The 19,666-nt window shown below is 46.4% G+C and overlaps 1 non-coding gene across 1 annotated transcript; it reads right to left on the bottom strand.

The window, feature by feature from the left end:
• Positions 1-16,988: 16,988 nt before the first annotated feature.
• On the bottom strand, positions 16,989-17,060 carry trnae-cuc (transfer RNA glutamic acid (anticodon CUC)). The gene has a single exon. It is a non-coding gene; the product is annotated as a tRNA-Glu (tRNA).
• Positions 17,061-19,666: the final 2,606 nt, after the last annotated feature.

Raw genomic sequence — 19,666 nt, 5'->3', positions numbered from 1 at the left:
TTGTCGGCGTGGACCGAAAGGTTTGTTTCTGATCTCTGCAAGTCTATGACTGTATTTCTACATATTCTGAACCAATTCACAAGACTAGGAATAGGCCATTCCAAGCTTACCGGCTGTCCTCAATTGTGGCCTAACTGCGCAGATTTCAATGCAAGTTTCAGAAAGATGTCTGCAGCTTTTTTTTAAACATTTGAATGTGCTTTCAGACATTACTGATGTTTCTGAATACATCATTTTAGCTATTCTCAATGTTAAAGGTCAGCCATTTCTCACGCTTCCCTTCCCCACCCCCACCCCAGGTCGCCATCACCATCCATTCTCTCTCTATCATTAGAAGGGTTTGATACAGAGATCAAAGAGGGCTCGAGGCACGAGAAAGGACGGGGGAGGGTACTCAGAGTGAGATTGAACGTGGGGGGGCGCAGAGACTGGGGAAGAGAAAGAGAGAAAATAGGTAGAAGAGCAGAGCATTGGTGGTAGAGAATGCATGGGGGTACACAGGGTGGGAGCAGAGAGAGAGAATTTGGTGAAGAGGATTGGGGAGGAGAGAGAGAATGCAGAGTTGCAAAGTGTGAAGTGAAAGAAATTGGTTCCAGAGTGTGGGGAGAGAGAATGGACGGGGCAGTGGGTGGGGAGAGAATGGACGGGGGTCTGTGGTGGGGAGATAATGGACGGGGCAGTGGGTGGGGAGAGAATGGACGGGGGCAATGGGTGGGGAGAGAATTCATGGGGCAGTGGATGGGGAGAGATTGGACGGGGAGCAGTGGATCAGGACAGAATGGACACGGGGCAGTGGGCGGGGAGAGAATGGATGGGGCAGTAGGTGGGGAGAAAATGAATGGGGTCAATGGATGGGGAGAGAATGGACGGGGAGCAGTGGGTGGGGAGAGAATGGACGGGCGGCAGTGGGCGGGGACAGAATGGACGGGGCAAAGGTTGGGGTGAGAATGGAAGGGGTAGAGGGTGGAGAAAGAGAGCAACAATGAATGGCAGGAGAAGGTGGGGGAGAGAAGGAATGGATGAGGGGAGCGTGTGGGAGGTGAGAGAAAATGAGTGCAAGGGAAGGGACTGGATTGGGGAAGGCAGAGGGTGGAGCGATAAAGGGAATGGATGGGTACAGAGGGTGGATGAGGGACTGGACAGAGGGCAGAGGGTGCAGAGATAGAATGGACGGGGTGGGGAGAGTGGCATGTGGGGAGAGAGAGAGAAGGGACTGGTAGGTTAGGGTAGAGAGAGAGAATGGACAGGGGATGCTATGGGTGGCGGTGAGGGAATGGACAGGGGACGCTATGGGGATGATTGGATGGGGAGGTGAGAATGCATCCCACCCACTCCCAGCATCCCCTTCTCTGCACATGTGCAGTGCAGACTTTTCTGAATGACACGAGAGACGAGTCTGGAACACTGTGAATGCAATCACCATCACATCCAGGCATCAGCAAACCACTGCCTTTCTGTCTTAAAAACTAAATAAAGGTGTGGGCGATATACTAATGATGGCGAGATGCGGCTGAGAAACTGAACAGATGGTCAGCACTTTCAGGAGAGGGGAGCTGGGCAAAGGGAGGAGGATGGAAGGATGAATTTGGGTTGGAATACATTGAAAGGTTTAGGAATTGAGAGACAGTGATTTCGGGTAGAAGATAGAGAAGGCTGTTCTCTGCAAACCAAAATTCTCTCATCCTATTTTCTGCCCTGCACTGACAGCAGTGATCTGTTTTCTCAAGTTATTAGCAGAGGAGGATTTGCTTTTCAGGCATGGAATAGAAATTTAGTCAGGGCCTGAATATCAGCAGTGTTTGAATCCAGGAGGTGAAATGTTTGTCTGCAGGAAATGATTTCAAATATCAACATGTATTGAGAATCCCCGTGAATACACGCAGCCTGCGTGGGAGTACTCAAGGGTTCTAATTGCGGAGAGGACTTTAATTTTTCAACGAAATGTGGACCAGTGTTCTCGCTATAGACGAGCCCTTCATTGGATCGTTCAATCTGCCGAGTAACAACGACCCCTTCCCCGTGGAAACTCTGTGAAAGCAAATTGAATTCCTCCAACTGATTGGAGTGTCACCAAGATTGGGGAGAAGCCAATCGAATGCATAGAGCTGGAGAGGGGATTCCTCGCAGCGCCAGGGACCTGGGTTCGATCCGACCCGCACAGTGACTGTGTGGAGTTTGCACTTTCCTACCCCTCCCCCACCCCCTGTTCACGTCGGTTTCCTCTGGGTGCTCGCGTTTTCTCCCATGTTCCAAAGATGTGCAGGCTAGAGTGGATTGGGCGTTCGAAATTCAGGGATTAGCTGTGGGGTTAACTGGTGGGTCGGGGAGTGGGGGTATGTTCTTCGGAGGGTCAGTGTGGACTTGGTGGATCAAACGGCCTGTTTCCACAGTGAATCCCCCACCCTCCTCAGTATTCAAGGGCCCGAACATACCTTCGAGGTGAAGCAGCGCTTTACCTGCACTTTCCACAGCCAAGACGACAGCATTCGCTGCTCACAATGTGGTCTCGTCAACGAAGCGGAGACTGGGTGACTGCTTTGCAGAACATCTAGGTTCTGCCCGCAAAAAGGCCCTGAGCTTCCAGTTGCCTGCCACTTCAGCAGACCACCCTGTTCCCTGTCCAGCATCTCTGTCTCAGGCTTGTTGCAGTGTTCCAGCAGAACAAATTTGCACTTGGGGACCCTACAGTCGTCCTCAATAGTGATTTCAATAATTTTAGAGCCTGAACTTCCCCACATCTTAGCCCCCGACCACGCACACAAGGCCTTGTTATCACGTAGTCTGCCATTACACACCACCTCTCATTAGCCACTAACAGTTTCCTTTAACAGCTATTCACCCTCCCAGACAGATCGCTATCAACTCCTTTGTCTGTCCAACCATTCTTGTCTCACTTTGGGCTCTATCCCTATCTATCATTTCCTCCGCCCGCCTTCCTCCCACCCTCCCATCTGCATAGTAACCGACATTTTCCTAATCATCACCAACTCTGTGGAAGGGTCACCGGATTCTTCTTCACAGAAGCTGCCAGACCTGCTGAGCTTTTCCAGCAACTAATGTTTTTGTGTCTGATATACAGCATCCGCAGTTTTTATTCAGAAAGAGTTGCAAATTTGTTTGAGAGACAGAGTGAGAGAGTGAGTGAGACAGAACAGCCATGAACCGTTGGCCTCCGTTCTCAATCATAACGTAAAATCATTGCAGTACGATCACTTCCCTCAAACCTGCGTAGTGTAGGGTTTTGACGCAACGGGAGCGCGTCTTTCTACTCCATACAACGATGTGCGTTCAAATCACATCAGGCTCAGTGGGGCGCAATTTCTGCTCGTTCAACTCAAGAAGATTCCACACAACTTTCAACAATGATTCTATGGAAGGAGCAAAGCTTTCTTTTTGGTTCCTGTTTGAGTATGAGTTTCAGCGTCAGTGGGACTGATTGAGAGACCCTACTGTTGCAGAGCACAGAGTGTGGAGCCTGAAAAAGTGATACGGACTGGAAAGAGGAATTCACAGCGGGGAGGGGCTGTACACACGTTTGTGTGCAGCTGAAGCTTCGGCCATGGAGAAACCCGAGGAATTAGTCAGGGTTTAAATGTAGAGGAATAGGGATCGGGAAATGGGTCTGGCTGGGTTACTCTGCGGAGGGCCAGTGTGGACTTGTTGGGCCAAAGGACCTGTTTCCATGCTGTAGGGAATCTAATCTAATCGAAAAAAAAATCCTCGTAGCGATACAGTTTAAATATGCCGAGTTGGACAAAGTATCCCATCAAACTTGAGAGAAAACCAGACTTGAAGAAGTCGGAAGTCACACGACTCCATGTTACAGTGCAACAAATTTACTTGAAATCACAAGCTTTAGGAGCATTGCTCTTTCATGAGTGCTGCTCCTTCATCACTTCATCTGGTGCCATGTGACTTCTGACCTTATCCACCCCAATTCAACACCAGCACCTCTGCATCAGAGTTGACGAATGAGATTGGATTTTATTCGGCCTGATTTAATGAGATGTTCATTTGGAAACTCTAACTGTTGGACCGACGAAGAGACGTGTATCATAGAGTCCTACAGCAGGAGATAGGCCCTTCGTCCCAACATGGTCCATGCTGACCAAACTGTCCATCAACACTAAGCCCATTTCCCTGCACTTGGCCCATTTTCTTCCATACCTTTCCTATACACGTATTTGTCCAAAAACCCTTTAAATGTTGTTAATGTACCCACCTCAACCACTTCTGCTGGCAGTTCATTTCATATGTGTACCACCATCTGCGTAAAAAAAGTTGCTCCTCAATTCCCTTTTATTCTTTCTCCTCTCACCTTAAACTGAAGCCCTCGAGCCCTCAATTCCCCAACCCCGGGAAGATTGAGTGCATTCACCCTCTCCATGTCTCTCATAATATCTTCACTTCGATAAGGCCCCCATCCCTCCTCAATCTCTAATGCTCTAAATAAAAAGGTCTTAGCTTGTCCAACCTCTCCCTTTTACTCAGACCCTTGAGTCCTGAGTATGTATCTTTGTATATGTCTTCAGCACTTTTCTAAGTTTAATAACATTTTTGTCATAGCAAGGTGATCAAAATTGATGACAATACTCCAAATGCAGCCTCATCAAAATCCGGATTAACTGCAACATAACTTGCCAACTTCTCTCCTCAATGCCCTGACTGATGAAGGCCAGTATGCTTAAAGCCTTCTTCACTGCCCTGTCTACCTGTTTTGTTGGAAATATAGGACCTAATCCAAACTGGATAATCTGGCTGGGAGGACAGGAAACCACTTACTTTCTTGAGACAAGTCTCCAGGAGAGAACTTGCTGACTGACTGCCTGACCTACTGACTCTCACAGTGCCCCACTGCCCTCAGGTATCTGGATTGAGTCCACACATTTGCCTCAGGTGGTGCTTGAAACCTTTACCGTCTTTGGGAAGGATCCCCATTCATTCACTGCTATGGAGTCATGCAGCCTGGAAACAGACCCTTCAGACCAACCAGTCCATGATCACCAACTAAACTAGTACCACCCAACTGCTCCTGGCCTGTATCCAGTTTGTCAATAGTTTTGTTCATTTGTTCACCGTGAGACTTGGATAAATAAATTGCTGATTGTTGATTTTAACGTGTTTGGGATTTATTTTTATCACTAGAGCAGGCTACACTACTTATCATGCTAATTTTACAGATTATAGGGCGATGCGCTCCTCTGGATGGTTTGGTTTGAGATCTAGGGTAGTGGTGTCAGCCTTTGCTTTATAAGAGTATTGACGTGATGTCCTGCTGAATGCAATGGAGTCAATATTAATCCCAGCCTCTGGCTGTGGTTGTGGGTGAATTGCCTTAATTTGCCTCCTGACTCAGAAACTGCACATAGAATCAAATGCTGAAACAATGATTTCCACTTTATTGTATGTAGCAACCAAAAATAAAACTTCTCAAGTAACCAAGTTCAACCTCACCCCCAACTTGACTATCACCCAATCGATGGCAGAATTTTACTGAGTTTCCACCGACAGCATCTGTCTCTGGAAGTGTCCAGGGATTCATTGCAGTGTTGTTCTTCCAAGTACTGCTGCTGCATCTTTCTGGACTTAAATTCTGGTGGAGATTCCTCACTTTCAAATCTGTGGTGTGACAATTCTTCAGATTCTAATACCATCTCCCCACACTTCTGGAGATCTCAGGTCTGTACCTAACCTTCTTCTCCTCGAAGTTTAGCGGTTTGTTTGAAACAGCCTGTCCTGCAATAAACTCCATTATGTTTGGGTCTTCCTTCCACAGACAGACTTAATTGTCCTTTTTCATTGAGGTTATTAAACACTTATCTCAGCTCGTTGTTTTGCGTCCTTCTTCCCAGGGATGGTTAACTAGCAGAAATTATGCCATTCAGCACATTGAGTCTGCTCCACTATTCAATCATAGCTGATAAGTTTCTTAACCCAAACTCCCCAGAACCCTTGATACTTTAGAATGATTTTATGGTGGAGCAGACTCAATGGGCTGAATGGCTTAATTTCTGCTTCTTAGGTCTTATGATGTAACAGTTTATCAGTGACCCTTCTGGTTCTTGGTCCAGAAAGAGGTATTGCTGACTCAGGCAGTTTGGAAAGTTCTGGAGTTTACAGGGCCACACCACATTTCTCTCTGCCTCCTCCTGGGATATTGGTAATTCCCAAGATCCCTTGGTATCCCTGAAAACAATCAATGTGTCTGGAAATCTCTTCTGCTACTCTGGAACAGAAGGACTATGGGGAGAAAATTCAGAAATCTGATGTGCAAAGTCACTATGGAGTTCCACTTCAGGATTGTCTCAAGGTCAACTTGCAGGTAGAGTCACTCGTCGGGGAGGCAAATGCAATGATGGCATTTATTTTGATTAGACTTAAATATAAAAGCAGGGATGTACTTCTGAGGCTCTGTAAGGCTCCGGTCAGGCCACAATTGGAGTACTGAATGCAGTTTTTGCGTAAGTAGCTCAGGAAGGATAGCCCTGGAATATGTTCAGAGAAGGTTCTTGAGAATGGTCCAGGAATGAAAGATCTAACATATGAAGAACATCCTATGGTCTTATGATATGCTGATGTGTGGAGGGTTGGGAGATGGTGGGGGGGGGGGAGAGATGAAGTGAGAAAGACAATTAAGGTGAAGCTGGATAGAGACGAAGGAAATATAAGAATTGTATGATAAATGGCAGAACTCATAGCAGCACTTGCATACAGAAGGATTTGGGCATATAGATCCATGGAAGTGGTAATGCAGGTGGGTACGGTGGTCAAGACGAAACACAGCACGCTTCCTTAAGTGTAAGAGTTGGCGAGTTATGTTACAGCTATTTATTCTGGCCACACTCGAAATATTACGTGCAGTTCTGGTCGCCAAACTACCGGAAGGGTGTGGGTGCTCTGGCAGAGTGTACAGACAAGGTTTACCAGGACATTGTCAGGTATTAAGGGCTCTTATTATGAGGAGAAGTGGCATAAACCTGGAGTGTTTTCTCTGGAAAGACAGAGGCTGAGGGGAGACCTCAACAAAACGATGAGACACACAGATTGGCTGGACAGGGGTGGCAGGGTAGCTCAGTGGTTTGCATTGATGCCTCACAGTACCAGAGACCCGAGTTCGATTTCAGTCTCAGGTGACTGTCAGTGTGGAGTTTGCACATTCTACCTGCACCTCATGTCTGCATGGGCTTCCTCCTACAATCCAAAAATGTGTCAGTTCGGATGGATTAGGCATGCTCAATTACCCATAGTGTCCAGGGATAGGCAGGTTAAGTTGGACTGTCTGTGTGTAAATTGCCTCAGTGTTCAGGGATGTGTATGTCAGGTGCATTAGTCAGGGGTAAATATAGAGTAATGGGGTAGGGGAATGAGTCCCTGTGGTTAATCTTTGGAGGGTCGCTGTTGACTTGTTGGGCTGAATCGTCTGTTTCCACCCTGGAGGGACTCTATGATAGTCAGAGGCTTTTTTCCCTCCAGGGTGGAAAGGTCAGATAAAAGAGGGCACAGTTTCGAGACGAGAGGGGACTCTCTGGGGAGAGGTGGTTGTGGTGGGGATTCACACAGAGGGGTGGTGGGGGTTCCTGGAATGCACTGTCAGTGGAGGTAAGGGAAGCAGGCACCTTAACAACGTTTAAGGTATACCTTGACAGACACATGAACGGGAGGTGAACAGAGGAACAGAAACCACACCTGGGCAAAAAACAGCAGGTTCAGTGTATTAGATTCCCTACAGTATGGAAACAAGGTCATCGGCCCTTCAAATCTATACCAACCCTCAGAAGAGTAACCCAGCCAGACCTATTCCGCTATTCTATATTTACCCCTGACTAATGCACCTAATACTATGGGCAATTTAGCATGACCAATTCACCTGATCTGCACATCTTTGGATTGTGGGAGGAACCCCACGTAAACACGGGGAGAATGCGCAAATTCCACAGAAATCGAACCTGGATCCCTGGTGCTGTGAGGCAGCAGTGCTCACCACTGAGTCACCGTGCCGCCCCACTACAGGTTTCCCCCACTATCTGAAAGTAGAGAATTCCTATGAAACCTTTCGTAAGCTGACGTGGAATAAAGCCAAGAAGCAATAACCATGAACAAATTTAGATTATGTCTTTCTTTGTAAAAGCGAAAATCCTCTTCGGATTTCTTTTGGTTTGTGAAAACAGTTAATAATGTAGGTCTTTCGTAAAGGTCAAGTAGTGTAAAGTTAATTTTCGAAAAGTGGGTGATACCTTTATGCTGATGGATGGGAGATAAGAGGCAATGAGGAGGGGTGGGTGCCTGGAGGCTCAGGTGGAGAATAAACACTGACAGAGACCAATTGAACTGCCCGGCCTGGCCCTGTGCTGGAGACTCAATGGGACAGAGACAAATGTATCTATTTCAGGTATACCTGCAGTATGCTCCATCCAGGATTTTTCAAAAAATGTCCTTCATCTGCTTCAGCATATGGGGCAGATGAACAGTTTCTCCCCGGTGTGGACCAGGAGGTGATGCGACTGAGTGAATCCTTTCCCACACTGAGTGCAGGTGAACAGCCGCTGCCCAGTATGCAAATGCTGATGAATGTCCACTGCAGGCTGGGAAGGGAAACCGGCCTTACACTCCCTGCATTTCCTCCATGGTGCAGGTGTCCTCGTTTTTCTCCAGGTTCAACGATCAGGTGAAAACTCGCTCACACTTTCAGCATGTGTATGATGTTACTGATGAACCCTCTGATAATTGGAACACTCATTCAGTCTGTAAAGAATGTTCCAGTCGCTACTCTAGTGTGTGGGTTTGTGAGACTCTGGGTTTCCAGTCACACTGACGTTTCCAACCTTACTAAGCAGACATACCGCCTCATCCTTGTTTCAAGGCCATGAATATCCAAGTCCTGGTGAGTCACGTGACTGTCAGACTTTGATGTGATGTTTCGTCTGAGATTTCTACCCCCAAATTCTTCTCTTATCATACTCCTGTGAAAAGAGATTGCAACGGTCATCGTTGTCAGTCCACAATAGATAATCAGAACAAATAATTCTTGTTTCTGTGGAACATTCTTTCCTGGATATCAAACCTACAGCTCAGTGAGCAAACCTCCACCCTAAATATTCTTTCTTCTCTATATACCCAAGATCTTTGTGCTGATCTATATGTAAATGTATACCAGCTGGGTCATGTGGTGGATTGCATGCTCCATGAAGAGTTCACATGGACTCAAGTTGCCGAATGGACATGTATTTCGGCATTGACGTTCTTATTGAAGATATACAATATGCTGCAGTACAATATTATGAGCCCAGAAACAACTGCAAACCAGTCTTTTAGAGCCACAAACATTCCATCGAACATGTACCATGTACCCCAGACTTATCTATCTTACATAAACGCACGATTGTCTTCGATTCCAGAAGACTCAGATTTACGTGGGAATTTTTGTAAAAGAAGCCGTCGTTTTGGACTCCTTCCATGTCATAGTGACTCTATTCCTGGAAATACATCCATACTGCACCAGGATTCCTGGATCAATGACATGAGGCTTATCTTTACCCTCTTATAATTTTCTGTTTCATAAATGTTTCAACGAATGCCAATACTTTTCACCATTCAGAGTCAGAGACGTAAAGCACAGAAACAGACCCTTCAATCTAAATTGTCCAAGCGGACCAGATGTCCAAAATTAATCTTGTCCCATTTGCAAGTACTTGGCCCATATCCCTCTAAATTCTTCCTATTCATATACCCATCCAGATGCCTCCATCAACCTCCATCACTTCCTCTGGCAGCTCATTCCATGCATGCACAACCCTCTGCATGGAAAGGTTGACTGCAAGGTCCCTTTTAATTTTTTCTCCTCTCACCCTCAACCTATGCCCTCTAGTTCTGCTCTCCCCCATCCCAGGGACAAGACCTTGTCTATTCACCCTATCCACGCCCCTAAAGCTTTTATAAACCTCTTTTAAAAAACATTCACTCAGCCTGCGATGCTCCAGGGAAAACAGCCCTATCCTATTCAGCCTCGCCCTGTGGTTCAAAGCCTCTCCCTGTGGTTCAAACCTTCTTACCCTGGCAACATTCTTATGACTCTTTTCTGAATCCTTTCAAGTTTCACAATATTCTTCCTATTGGAGGGAGACCAGAATTGCACACAATATTCCAGAAGAAGCCGACTGAAACCGACCTTTGCAGAGTCTGCTCCCTGTTTGGATTCATACTCTCTGCCTCCAGTTGATCCAAGTGAACAGTGCCTCCCCCCTTCTCTCGCCCTCCCAAGATGAGGAATGGAAAGGGGGAAACATTGCTTTGCTCCCAGATTTTACCCCGAACGGACAGTTTCCCTCTGAAGCTCGTTGGCTAACGTTTGCATTGTGATGCCCACAATAGTGTGTGCATGTGTGTGTACATGCGCGCGCGCCAGACCTAAGGTAGCCAGTTGGATTCGCGGTGGTTGGCAGTGACATTCCTGCATTTCCAGGCTGACTGTCTCCCATCGCTCGCGTCACCCAGTCCAGGCAGTGCCGTGATTGGGGATTGACCAATGGGGAGCCCTGAAGGACCAGAATTTGCCGGGTCCTCTTGCCAATCAAAGCCCCTCTATTGCCTGAATGTGCAAGTTGGATCATGAGCTTCTGAAGCTCCTGCCGTTCCTCTCTTTCTGAATGAAGATTGAGCTTCACCCCAGACTGCAACTTCCTTTTCTGTCCAAACATCTGTGAGTACAGCATATTTTTGTTGAAGTAAGGCATCTTTCCTGAACATCACAATTAAAGGGGTGTCTTCCCCATGATATTCAAAGGGATGGTCAGTCAGAGAAGGGCAGGGTCACACCTTGTGTTGTGTGGCATGTGTGACAGCTGCAACAAGATGTCCCAACTCCTATGCTCAATACTTGGACTGATGAATGGAAGCAGGATGAAAGGCTTCTTCACGACCCTGTCAACCTGTAACTCGACTTTCTTGGAACTATGAACGTGCACCCCTAGATTTCTTGGTTCGAAATACTGCAAATGAAACAAATTTGGTGCTTGTCGGAAGAACATTATCATTTGGCACTTATCTCTACTCTAATTCACTATCTTATTTACACACATAATTTATGGCTCTCGAATCAGTATATGCTTGTTATTCTTTCCTGCCTTCAATATAACACTGAATCTATTTTATACTCCAAGTGCAGCCTCACCAACATTCTGTATAACTGCAACATAAATTCCCAGCTTCTATACTCAACGTTCTAAATGATGAAGACCAGTGTGCCGAAATACTTTTACCTATGATTCCACTTTCAGTGAACTGTGAACCTACTCCGAGATCCCTCTGTTCCACTGCAGTTCAAACCATTCACCATGAAACTCCTATCTTGATTTGACTATCCAAACTGTGAGACCTCATGGTTATCTATATTAAACTCCATTTGCTATTAACCTTAAATCTATAGACCCTACTTTTTGACTCCCCCCCCTCCCCCACCACCCCGGGGAAACGGCCTTTCCTATTTGTCCTTTTCCATGCCCCTCATAATTTTACGAACTTCTATAAAGTCACCCCTCAACCTCCAAAGCACCAGGGAAAATAACCCCAGTCTGTTCAGCCTTTTCATCGCGCTCAAACTCTCCAACCCTGGCAGCGTCCTTGTAAATCTTTTCTGAACCCTTTCAAATTTCACAACATCCTTCGCCGAGCAGACAGCCAGAATTGCATGCAGTATTCCTACAGGGATGTAACCTCTGAAGACGATTTTTAAAATACTTACAATTTTATGGTATTACTACAAGCAAATTGGTGGATAATTACAGTTAATGCAAACAAAGCTTGTAATCGATAACGATTAACCCAGTTCACTTCAATGGCTAAATTACATTTTGAAAACCAAGTACACTCAGACAACATGTCAAAGTGGTTCATAGGAGGAGAAATGGGGCATTGAAGAGGAGTGAAATGATTGCTTTTGGTCACCGCCACCATTGTCCGAAAAACAGGTTGAAAGGATCCTTTCAATTGGGCAAAACGTGGAGTGGTATAACACTTCAGACACCGCAAAGTGTAAGACCAAATTCTTGTGGAAGAAAAATACATTTCTTATTTCTTGAAGAACAGGGAAACAAACGGGGAATAAATCTGAATTGGGAGCTCTTTCTTATTAAGAATGTTCCTTCACCACAGTCTTGTTTTAGAGCATAAGTTCTTCATCAGGAATGCAAGTTGGTCCAAGGGGGCCGAGAGATGAATGGGAAGGTGATGGGGATAGAGGGGAGGTAGCTGTGAGTGAAATAGGTCGATGGAGGTGGGGAGAGAGATCATGAGAGGTAAGACAGGAGAGTGGAGCGAAAAGGTGGGAAGCACGATGAAAAGGTAGGACAGCTCAAGAGGCCAATGCCGAGTTGGAAGGTTGGATCTGGGACAAGGCGCGTGGTGTGGGAGTGAGGGTGAGGGGAAATATGGAAGCTGGTGAAATCGACATTGATTCCATGTAGTTGGTGGGTCCCAAGGCAGAAGATGAAGTGTTCTTCCTACAAGCGTCAGGTAGCTAGAGCTTGGAGGGGTTGCAGCCCAGGACTTGCATGCCCTTGACGGATTAGGAGGGGGAGTTGAAGTATTCAGCCACAGGGCGGTGGGGTCATTTAGTTTTGGAGTCCTAGAGTTGTCCCCTGAAATGTTCTGCAAGTTGGCATCCAGTCTCCCCATTGTGGCAGAGCAATGGACATGTAAATAAATCTTATTAAAAAATTGTACAAATTTTAGCATGCCAGAGTTATTATCTTCAATTAAGTTAAAGAAGATTTTAATTAAATTGCGTGACTTCATGAAACGGTTTGTTGATCAGGCTCAGCTCATCACCTTCAAATGAGACAATGCCATTGATAGCGGTGAACTGCTCTTTTTGCTATAAAATCACAAGTCATTGATTTATTTTCACAACTTACTGGTATTCACACCTGCACATTCAATGACATCAGAAATGATATTACACCATTAGTTTTGACTTACAATATTCGAACAAACAAATTACTAGCACACAGTGAATACCAAGTCTGATTAATATGAAATCAAATTTGACCAAAAAAAAGGTCAAGATGGGAGATAACAAATGAGGGAAGGGCAGTAGGCAGGAAATGCAGCATCATAGAAGGTGCTCCCCCAGGGAGTGTATTTTACCAACTACAACTGCTAAATATAAACAAACACTCTGACATGATCCTTCGGTTTTAATGTAAACCATAGCTCTATACAGTAGGTACCATTTAAATAAGTTAATAGATACAAGCCTTGAGCAAATCGAGCCGGGCACCCCGCTTCTTGGAGCTCAGACCTTCCTCCAGCTGCCACCAAAGAAGCTTTGGGAAACAGATGCAAAGGCAAGATACAGAACACAGTACCGTTGCCAAAGAAAGCAGCTTATGGAGACATTGAGCAATCGCATCACATGGATTTGACACATCGATCTTTGGGTTATGTACCCAGCACACTCATGCTGTACTACTCTGCTTTGGTTCTCCCAGCCGCGGGAGTATGGATCAGTTGAAAGTAGATCCGATATCTCTGATAACATTGCGACACAAGGCAGTGAAGAAAGGTTCAGGCGCACTAACCTTCATCAGTTAGGGAATTGAGCATAGATGTTGGGAAGTTATAGTGTAGTTATACAGGACGTTGATGACGCTGCATCTGGAATATTGTGATCAGTTTTGGTCCCCTTGGTGTTCTGACTTCTGACTTCTTCAACTCTGGGTTTGTGTTGAACTTGATGGGATACTTTGTCCAACTCAGCATGTTTAAACAGTATCTCTCAGAGGGATTCATCTGAAACTTTTCAGGAGGTGAGCTCAACAAGATTGAACTATTCAAAGTTACTTGGACTCTATTTTAAACTTACATCAGGACCAGTAGTCAGAGACACGTACAGCATGGAAACAGACCTTTCCGTCCAACTTGTCCATGCTGACCTGAAATCCGAAATTAATCTAGTCCCATTTGACAGCACCTGATCCATATCCTGTGGTAGCTCATTTCATATGTGTACCACCCTCTGCATGAAGACGTTGTCCCTTTAATATTTTTCGCCTCTCACCCTAAAGCTATGCTCTCTCGTTCTGGACTCCCCCATCCCAGGGAAAATACCTTGTCTATTACCCTGTCCATTCCTCTCATGAATTTGTAACCTCCATCAGGTCACTCCTCTGCCTCCGATGCTCAAGTGAAAACAACCCCAGCCGATTCAGCCTCTCTCTGGAGCTCAAACCCTCTAACCACCAGCAACATTCCGTAAATCAATTCTCATACAGAAGTCAACGTTTCAGTCCTGAAGAAGGGTTAATGCCCAAAACACTGACTACTCCACATCCTGGTGCTGCCTGGCTTGCTGTATTCTCCCAACCTCCTGCTTACCGACTTCGGGTTGTAATATGTAGTGGCTCAGAGGTTACCACTGCAGCCGCACCGTGCTGGGGACCCAAGTTTGATCCCAGCCTTGGGTGACCCTCTGTGAGTAGTTTGCACATTTTCCCAATGTCTGTGTTGGTTTTCTCTGGGTGGTCCTATTTTCTTCCATAGTCCAAAGATGTTCAGGTCATGTGGATTGGCCATGCTTAATTGCCCATAGAGTTAGGTACATTAGTCAGAGGGAAATGGGTCTGGGCGTGTTACTCTTTGGAGGGTCGTTGTGGACTTGTTGGGACAAATGGCCTGTTTCCACACTGCAGCTCTTGTTATCTGCAATTTTTTTGACTCTAAAGAATGGCAGAGTAGACTCAATAGGCCGAATGGCCTAACTTCTGCTTCGATGGTCTTGCAGTCTTAGGTTTGTCTGGATCATTTCATTGCCAAAGTGCAGTCCTGGGCTCAATGAGCAGCAGTGTCCACTCAAAGCAAAGCTCATAGGATCGTAGAACTCCTACAGTGTGGAAACAGGTCCTTCAGTCCAACACATCTGTACTGATCCTCTGAAGAGTAACCCAGTCAGATCCATTTTCCTACTATCCACAAATTGCACACAGACCCCCAAGGGTGAAAGTGATCCTGGGTTCCTGTTGCCGTGGGGCAACATTGCTAAGCAAAGACTCACCGTGACGCCCCTGAGCCACTGTGAGGTTGTGGTTGTGGGGGGTGGGGGATGCAATTGCAGTTCAGCAGAAAACAAAAACAGCTCACGTGCTCTCCCACTGCACCCACTGTCAGAACTGGCAGGAGGTTTAGTCCGTGCGGTGACCCAAGGCAGAACACCGGTGGGATCTGATTACTGGGAGCGTTGGTGCTCCCGCTGGTGCTTCCACAAATTGCAGGAAAACATGAACCACTTCCCACACTCGTGCCAGCTGAAGGGCCTCTCCCCAGGGTGGGCACACTGGTACTTCAGCAGGATGGAGGAGCGGGGAAAGCCCTTCACGCACTCGGGCTGGAAAATGGCTTCTCCCCGGTGTGGACGGACTGGTGGCTCAGCAAGGCTGAGGAATTGCTGAAGGCCTTCCTGCACTTAGGGCAACTGATCGACCTCTCCCCCATGTGGATCATCCAGTGGGCCAGAAGGTCAGAGGAAAGACCAAAGCCCTTCCTGTACTCAGGGCAGAAGAACGGCCTCTCCTAAAGTGTGGACCCACTGGTGTCTCAGCAGGTAGGAAGAACTGCTGAAGGCCATCTCGCACTCAGGGCAGGAGAACAGCCGTCCCCGGTGTGGACCAACTGGTGCGTCAGCAGGACAGAGGAATCACGAAAGGCCTTCCTGCACTCAGGGCAGCAGAAGTGCCTCTCTCCTCTGTGGGCCCACTGGTGCTTCAGAACCCTTTCAAATGTCACAATATCCTTCTGATAGGAAGGAGACCAGAATTGCACACAACATTCCAAAAGTGGTCCAACTAATGTCCTGTACAGCCACAACATAACTTCCCAACTCCAACACTCAGTCAGAGGATTGGGAAAGTTTTCAAAACCCCCACAAAATAAAGCAGGAAAGAATGGAAGGACAAAAGGACATTTTGAAAGTCAGCTTGGAAACATCAATGAGAAATCGGCGGACTGGGTTTATTGGGTACCTGTTCTCCTTAAATACACTATATACTATATGTGTTGTTTTTCTGTCGATGCAAGTTTGAAGTTCCGCATTGACTGTTCGTTCTACTGTGACATCGAGGAATGGCACTTTGTTGTTGTTCTCCTCCTCTTCAAACCAGGAGCCCCCCTCAGACCCATAGTCTCACCACTTGGAACACCAATATACAGAGTCGTCAAAGACCTCCACTGAAGACTAAAACACCAAGTTGAAGATTCGCGCTATTCCAGTTACTCCATCCAAGAATACCTGACCACCAAAGACACCAAGATAGAAGATGATTGAATAATGTAGTCCTTTGACATAACAGACCTGTTCACATCCATTAACATCAACGTGGCCAAAGAAAACTGAACACACTCCTAGAAGAACTAAAAACACAAACACAGCACCAACTTCATCAGCAAAGATAACACTGTCAAGCTCGTGGAACTGTGCCTTACCACCCACTTCATATTCAGTAACAAGCCCGACAAACAAATCAACGAAATACCCATGAAACCACCAGTATCAGGATTCCTAGCAGAAGCAATAATGCAGAGACTCGAACAAACAGCCCTTCCGACGATCCAACCTAAACTTTGGGTCCGCTACAGTGATGACACTTTTTTCATCACAAAATGAAACAAATTAGAAGAATCATACAACACCATCAACAATATTCTTACTGGCATAAAATTCACAAAAGAGGAGAACAACAACAAAGTGCCATTTCGAGATGTCACAGTAGAGCGAACAGTCAATGGTAAATTCAAAACACCGTCTACAGGAAAATAACGCACGCGAACCAAGAACTTAACTACAGAAGCAATTAACCCGACAGCCACTAACCAACCTGCATCACGACACTATTTTGACGAGCCACGACACGCTGTAGCACCTCGTAACTCTGAAGATCAATAAACAACTGGACAGCGCATTAAAGAAGAACGGGTAGCCTATAATGGCGCCTGACAATTGCTTCCCTGACCGGGAATCGAACCAGGGCCGCGGCGGTGAGAGCGCCGAATCCTAACCACTAGACCACCAGGGAGCGATGGATGCCAGCTGGTAGCTCTGCTGAAAATTCCTTCGATTCCCGGGACTCTAAATCGGGGCGCAGTAGAAAGAAGACTTTCACCTGTGCATCCACCAATGTAATTTCTTTGCATCCATTGCTCCCGATGCGATCTCTACAACATTGGGGAGACTGGAGAGTCGAGTCACATCACCGGGACACCCGCACTAATCAACCCCATCGCCCTGTGGCCCAACATTTCAACACCCCTCCCACTCTACCGAAGACATACAGGTGCTGGGCCTCCTTCACCGCTGCTTCCTCCCCACCCGACGCCTGGAGGAAGAACACCTCATCTTCCGCCTCCGAACCCTTCGACCCCAGGGCATCAATGTGGACTTCACCAGTTTCCTCATTCCCCCCCCCTCCCACCTTACCACAGTTCCAACCTTCCAGCTCAGCACTGATCTCATGACCTGTCCCACCGACCAATTTCCCTTCCCACCTGTCGGCTCCACCCTCCTCTCTGACCTGTCGCCTCCATCCCCACCATCGTTCACCTATTGTACTTTTTGCTACCTTCGCCCCAGCACCCCCACCCCCCCAATTTATCTCTCCACCTTGGATGGGTCCTGCCTCTATTCCTGATGAAGGGTTTTTTGCACGAAACGTCGATTTTCCTGCTCCTCGGAAGCTGTTTGACCTGCTGTGCTTTTCCAGCACCTCTCTGATCTAAACTCTGGTTTCCAGCATCTGCAGTCCTCACTTTTGCCGACCCAATAAACCCAGTGTGCCGATTTCACATCAACAAACTGACACAAGCAGACACAACGTCTGCAGAAACCCTAGCCACATTACTTTACATTAAAGACATCTGTGAAATGATGTCCAGACAACTCAACCCTCTCAACATCATGGTAGCCCACAAACCTACCAACACACTTAAACAGCGGCTAATGAACCTGAAATACCCGATACAAACAACCAGAAAACGAATGTTATTTACAAAATACCATACAAGGAAATATATACATGAACTCTGCCGCACAGTTCTCTGTGGCAAGAAATGCTGGGATGAGATAAGGAAGATACTTTCAGCCAAAAAGAGTCGGCACTGACTGGACAGCCATTGAAAATCACCCCTGTTAGCCCAGGATGGAAGATCCGAAGGGATGAACAGTTTTCTCATTTTTGGAAGATTCACAAATATGAGACTGAGTTTTGGTGTTTGTTCCCTTTCCACTCCCAGGAGACGCAGTGGTTGGGGCGGTGAGTTGGGGAAAGTGAAATGTGCGCGTGAGCAACGTGTGGGGCTCTTTCAGCTTCCCCTCCTCTGACAGCGCTGTGACGTGACTCTGATTTGCTCAGGGACACTTACTGACGCGAGACAGTGAAAAGAGTCTCGTTCCTGCAGATCAGGAATTCAAACCTTATGCCGGCTTCAGGACAATGAGAAAGATTAATTGGGCTGTTTGAAGAAGCTGTGAGCTGCATTTCAAACAGGTAGGTGGAGTCAGATGCATCATCCATTGCGCCCCGACCCTATGCGTACCGAACACCGTCATACTGCAGAGTTCTGACGTTAAAACGGAAATGCGCAGCAATGGGAACATTCACAAGGTGAACGGCCAAAGATAATTACCATAAAATGCTTCCCTTCCATCGTCCCAATTTTGTGAATCAGTGTCTTTCACTCTCAAATAAAATTAATCCTCAGGTGCCTGCTTCATTTCGATCACGACTTCACGCCCCTCACTGTTCCAGTCTCATTTCCAAATACTTGGCTCATTGCCTCAATAGCAGTTCTGTGGGTATCTGGTTGTTCCACCCTGACAGGCAGTGGGTTGCAGATTCCCGACCAGTCCCAATGTGAGTGAAATATCTTTCACCCTCTACTGATTTGAATCTTAATGAAGAAACCGGGAAACAGCCTCCCTTTCTTTTCGACGACAGTTCTGAACTGTTGTCCGCAAGGTTCACACCTGCGTGGGGAAACTGCAATAGATCTCAAATCCATCGCATTAAACACTCTGCCCACGACTAAAGAACCACACTGACAGCTTCATTTCCCAGGTCTCTCTGCCTGTGGAGCTGAGAAAGAGTGAATTATTGCTGGGTTTGTTTGAATCCAATCACTTCACATTGTTTCGAAAGGGTTAAATATCTGCAAATGGAGAGTCTGGTTGAATTATCCTGAAAGATGAAATGAACTTTCAGTTAAGAACAAAAACAGAAATTGCAGGAGCATCTCAGCAGGTCAGAGACAATATTTCAGAGCTCTGTTTTCTCCCACAGGTACTGCCAAACCTGCTGAGTTTCTCCAGCAGTTCCTCTTTCTGTCTCGGATTCTCAGAATCTGCAGTCCTTTACGTTAGAAATTAAATCAATTCAGCCTCATGTGCAGGAATGAGAATCCTTTCAATTTACCAAAAAATCGGCAGAGATTTCAAGGTATTTGGAAAAAAAGTACAAGTGACATTAAGGAGAACATTTTCACACAGGGAGTGGTTCGGATCCGTAAATCTTTGTCTGACCGTGACAAAGAGACAGATTCAAGAACACAAAAGGGAATTCAGTGGTCATGTTCAAAGTAACAATGTGGAGATTTGCAGGGAGAAGGCAAGAGAATGATACGAATACAG

The sequence above is a fragment of the Chiloscyllium punctatum genome, chromosome 36, assembly GCF_047496795.1.
Source record: "Chiloscyllium punctatum isolate Juve2018m chromosome 36, sChiPun1.3, whole genome shotgun sequence".
NCBI lineage: Eukaryota > Metazoa > Chordata > Chondrichthyes > Orectolobiformes > Hemiscylliidae > Chiloscyllium > Chiloscyllium punctatum.
The sequence above is the reverse complement of the archived record's forward strand: the minus strand, read 5'-3'. Positions and strand labels throughout refer to the sequence as shown.